Raw genomic sequence first — 5,666 nt, 5'->3', positions numbered from 1 at the left:
CATTTACAACCATGGCTCAAACCCTTGCATTAAAGGGTAGATCACAAAGTGTAGGAGGGTAGTTACGACCTCCAAGGTACCTTAAGGTAGTAATCTTGTCTTCACACAAACAGTACGTATAACATAAAATGCTAAGGGATTTTTATGCCTAATGGGATTTTTATTGTGCGTTTTAAGTCAGTTGATAAAATGAAGGATATTGTTAGTAACGGACATCTTATGTTTGATAACAAGGCAGTTATCATACATGAATGGAGTCCTGATGTTGACCTTATTAAACAGTATGTTAAAACTATTCCAATTTGGGTAAAATTGTATGGTTTGGACCTCACATTTTGGGGGATTGAATGCTTAAAGAAGATAATTAGATTGGTGGGAGAGTTTGTTAAATGGGATGAACCGACTCATCTTAAGAATTTCCTGGGGTTTGTTATAATTCTAATAGATTTGCAGGTTGGTCAAGAGTTTCCTCCCTTTATCCAATTTAGTGATGAGAAGGAGAAAGTAAACAAAGTAAAACTTGGGTATGATTGGGTACGTGTAAAGTGTACTCTCTGTCAAGGGATTAGGCACTAGGATAATTGCAGAAGGAAACCTTACCCTGCTGATGTGACCATTATTTGAGCGTATTTAGTCCCCGAATTAGCCTTGTTCCCATGCTTTTTAGTGCATATTTAGGTCATTTATTATCTTTAGTCCTTTGTTTTGCATATTCTTTGAGGTTTTGTTCCCTTGGTAGGAAAGGAGTGCAAACCTTGCATTTTCATGGCAAAATGGAGCTAAATTGATTGAATTCAATGACTAAGCATCAAAGAGAAGACAAGACTAGAAGGCCTTTGTACATATTATAGTAGATGGGCAATGATGAGGAAAGATCCTTACATCTACGACAAGATCCCCGAGGATTGTTGGAAGAAGGAGGAAGAAAAGAAGAAAAGAGGAAAACTGACCCAGAATCCGAGCGGCTTGACCCTCGGGACGCTCGTCCAAGACGGCCAGAATCCGAGCGTCCGGCCAAGGAATCCGCTAGTCCAGCAGCCAGGCAATCCGCTCGTCCCGCTGCCTTGGACGCTCGGATTGTGTTACAGCAACTTTCGTTTTCTTCTTGTTCCATGAAGGATGCGCATATTTCGGAAAGACCGGCAAAAAGGAGACCGGCATCTCTTTTGAGAGGAGCGATTCCTCAAGGACTTAATCGTCATTTAAGCCCTTAGTAAACCCTAATTTGTGTACCTAATCCCCACTATAAATACCCCATTAGTCTAATTAGATAAGCATGTTCTTCTTATCAATCTTTAGTGTAGTTTATATCATTCTAATCTCTTCTTAATCTTGTAATCAATTTCTAATCAAGTCTTAATACAAATCTCATTTTCTTAATTTCTCTTTTGTTCATCTTTTATTTTGGGTAATTGAAGATTATTTGGGTTATTATTGGGAGATTGACAACCTTCCAATCGATCATCAAGTACTTCTATTATTCTTTGCTTTATTTTGGAATCATTAGTAGGTATAATCCTCTTAATCCCTTTTTAATTATTGTTAATCATCTTCATTTATTCATCATGTTTTGCTTTGTTAATGTGATTGACAACCTTGTTAACATGTTAAACTTGATAATGAGTGAGTAGTTTCCTTAACTAGGGTTAGTGGGTAATTAGGGGAAACCAACATGGGGGATGATTCATGCTTAAATTAATATGTGTTCATAGTTTATTTGCTTGCTTGTTATGATCTCAACTCATGCACATGTTATGTTTGATGAAATGCGAGCCTATGAATCCTTGCATTTTTTACCCATCACTTACCTTTTCAATGAGACTTGTAAGACATAAACCAACTCGAGTCTCATTAGACCATGCATGTAGTTGAGTAGGGAGGATTAAGTCGACTTGTAGGTGTTGTACAATCTAATCGATTCGGCTCCAGGACCCAAACCTTCCTAGGATTGTAAGATATAAACCAACTCGATCCATCACAACAATAATTGCTTGCTTATAATTTGAGAATATGTTTGTATGATCAACTCCCATGAATCCCCTATGACCTCATGACACCCTAGTGATTTTAATCAATTGTTTACATCTTATTTCAATCATCTTGCTTGTTTACTTTTATTGTTATTAAATTTTGTGATCTTCTACTTCAAATCCCAAATTGTGACACCCCTAGACACCGCTACTTGCAATCGAAAATCCTACATCAATACCCGTCCCTTGGGATCCGACCTTTACTTGCCTCTTTACTAATAGTAGAGTTGTTTGTGAAGTTATAAATTTTGTTTTGGTCTAGGTGCTTTTAACGACAAGTAACCGAAAACTAAACCTCCAAGTGAGTACGACCAAAAATGGCGCCGTTGCCGGGGACGGTGTTAACTTGATTTGATTTTCTTAGATTGTTATTAGTTGTGTCTTTCTTTGCCTTGGGGAAGTAAAACTCCTCAAGGTTTGTTCTAATTGTTTTCAAGTTGTTCGATATTTTGCTTGTCTAGAAGATCACGAAATTGAAAGGACTTTGACGACCAATAGAAGACTTGCTAGAGGAACTTTGAGAGGTATAGGTGAGGTTGTATATATTCAAACAAATACTATTGAGTTCATCAACCCTTTTGCAAGAGAAGGTGAGGAGAACCCAACACCAAATCCAACACAAAATCAACCCACAATGCCTAAATTTTCATCACATTTCGTACCAACCGAGGAGAACCTACCCAATGGTACTCCCACGCCACAACACTTAACCGGAAACTTCATTGCCAAATCCGCATTTACCCAATTAGTCGAAAGAAGCCAATTTGGGGGGATGCCTAGTGAAGACCCTCATTCTCACATGGAGACTTTTTGTGACTATTGTGATGCGATTTCACAAACCGGTGTAACTCAAGACCAAATTCGATGGATCTTATTTCCTTTTTCTCTAATTGGCACCGTAAAACAATGGTTGAAAGGCCTTGATAAGGCTACTCTTGGAATTGACTCTTGGAAGAAGTTAGCTCTAGCTTTCTACAAAAAATTCTACCCTCCGGAAAAGACTAACATGCTAAGAGCTCAAATTACGGGTTTTAAGCAAAGGGATGAAGAATCTATGTATGAAGCTTGGGAGCGATTCAAAGGAATTTGTCGCTCATGTCCTCATCATGGACTTAGCGAGTGGTTCTTGGTACAACAATTTTGGAATGGTCTTTATGAAGACTCAAGAAACATTCTCAACATGGGATCAAATGGTATGTTCACCGAAGTTGACGATAATCAAACTTGGAACAAGATTGAGGAAATGGCGGTCCATAACTCACAATATAGTAGACCTCGCAAGGCTACTAGAGGAGGAAAGCATGAAGTGGACTCCATTACTCAATTGGGTGCTCAACTTAGTTCTCATATTGATACCATAAACTTGAAATTCGAGAAGGCTATGGCTAAACTTGAAGAAGCCTCAAAATCACCGAAGCATCATGTTAATGCCATGGTAGCATCTTCATCAATCCCAAGTGGGATATGTGAGAATTGTGGAACTTTGGGACATGACCAAAGTGAATGTAGGGGAACAAATGAGCAAGTGAATGCTTTCCAAGCATACAAGAGTGGTACCCCTTATTCCAATTATTATAATGAAAACACCAAATTCCACCCAAATCTCTCATACAAAAGCCAAAATGTTCAAAACCCTCAACAAACTTACACACCACCTCCCATGAGAAAACAAAATCAAAGACACTTTTACAACCAAAACAAAGGTTACCAAAATCAAACTCCATACAATCAACAAAATGACCAAAGTTTTGATGTTCAAAAAGCGGTCCTCCAAATGCAAAAGAATCAACAAGAGTTTTTCACTCAAATGCAAATGGATAGTCAAGCAAAGGACATCACCATCAACAACATCCTAGCCCACACCAAAATGTTGGAAACGCAATTGACCCAACTAGCATCTTCGAGTTCTCAAAGACAAAAGGGGCAATTACCACCGCAAAGTAATCCCCCAAGACATGAAACAGTTAGTGCCATTCACTTGAGGAGTGGTACGAGGTATGAAGGACCAAAGAAGCAAGTTGAGGATGAAGTTGTGGAAGCTAGTGACAAAGAAGAAGTTGTGCAAAACTCTAAGGAAGGAGAACCAACAAAAGAAGAAGTTTCAAAGAAAAATGAAGAGAAGGCCAAGGAGAAAGAGCCCATTGTGATTAGACTTCCATTCCCAAGTCATCAAGCTAAGCCTAAGTTCGATGACCAACTTGGGAAACTTATGGTAATTGTGAAGAATTTGGAAGTTTCGATTCCTTTCACGGAATTAATCAATCACGTGCCGGCCTATGCAAAGTACATGACGGACATCCTTACGAAAAAGAAGTCGATCCGGAAGCTTGAAACTATCGCCTTCACTAAGGTGAGTAGTGCAATCCTTCAAGGGAGTTCACCTCCAAAGCTTAAAGATCCGGGAAGCTTCTCAATACCGTGTACCATTGGCGACACCACAATTAACAAGGCCTTATGTGATCTAGGGGCTAGTGTGAGTGTTATGCCATATTCGGTGAGTAAAAGGTTAGGCATGGGAGAGCTTAAATGTACCAACATCACACTCCAAATGGCCGATAGATCGACAAAGACACCATTAGGGATATGGGAAGATGTTCCCGTGAGAGTTGGGAAATTTTTCATCCCGGTGGACTTTGTCATTGTTGACATGGAAGAAGACTCCAATATTCCGATCATTCTAGGTAGACCTTTCTTGCACACCGCGGGTGCGGTGATAGATGTGAAGAACGGAGAGCTCACTCTAGAAGTGAGAGACAAGACCATAACTTTCAATCTTGACAAGACCATGAGAGCTCCCCGTTTACATGAACCATGCTTCATGGTTGATCACTATAGCCGGAAGGATGATGGGAAGAAGTCGGAATTTCATTGGAAGAAGAAAATTGATGATGCTCCATTCAAAGAGCAAGAGAATAGCAACAAAGAGAGCTTGAAAAGCTCACCCATGACAAGTGAAGAAGATGGCCTCATTGGCCAAAACAAGAAAGAGGGAGAGTTGTCTCTATCAACTCAAGAGATTTTTAGGGATCAAGTAGACGAAGTTTGCGGTCTTTGGGATGATGAATTCGAAGGGATTTTCAATCCCTATATTGGCAACGCTATCAATCAAGACCATCATGGAGAACAACAAGTGCAAAGGTCTATTGAGGATCTTTATCATGACAATGAACAAGCCTTCGACTACTTCTTCAAGGTGTTGAGTAACATCAACAACACCTTGAACATGCCCCCATGACATCTCACTAAGGATGAGAGTTTGGTGGAGTCCTCTCCAAACCACCATTTGTAAATATTCTAACTCCATAACTTGCATTTTATTTTTTACATTGCATTTTTTGTCATTTTTGGATTTTTGTGCCTTGATCAAGATATTCATCATTTTTGAGAGAAGTGAGGGAGGGACTAATGATTTTATTGATGTGTAGTGCTTTAACTTAGTGTGGGGATAGCAATTGCTTAGGCTATTCATGCCTTTGTAGTGCCCCTACAATGAAGGACACGAGATTTGAAGAATGGAAATGAAACGGGTTATACAGTGCACGGATGGACCTGAATCCGTGTTGTCGAAGAAGAATCCGAGCGGCTTAATGGGTAATCCGCTTGTCTTGCAGGAATCCGAGCGTCTGAGCAGGAATC

General features: G+C 39.6%; 1 non-coding gene across 1 annotated transcript; it reads right to left on the bottom strand.

The window, feature by feature from the left end:
- Positions 1 to 3,036: 3,036 nt before the first annotated feature.
- On the bottom strand, positions 3,037 to 3,143 carry LOC141654264 (small nucleolar RNA R71). The gene has a single exon (XR_012547826.1). It is a non-coding gene; the product is annotated as a small nucleolar RNA R71 (small nucleolar RNA).
- Between the last annotated feature and the right edge of the window lie 2,523 nt (positions 3,144 to 5,666).

Source organism: Silene latifolia, chromosome 4 (assembly GCF_048544455.1).
Source record: "Silene latifolia isolate original U9 population chromosome 4, ASM4854445v1, whole genome shotgun sequence".
Classification (NCBI taxonomy): domain Eukaryota; kingdom Viridiplantae; phylum Streptophyta; class Magnoliopsida; order Caryophyllales; family Caryophyllaceae; genus Silene; species Silene latifolia.
Note: the sequence above shows the minus strand (reverse complement) of the source record. Positions and strands in the feature narration are given on the sequence as shown.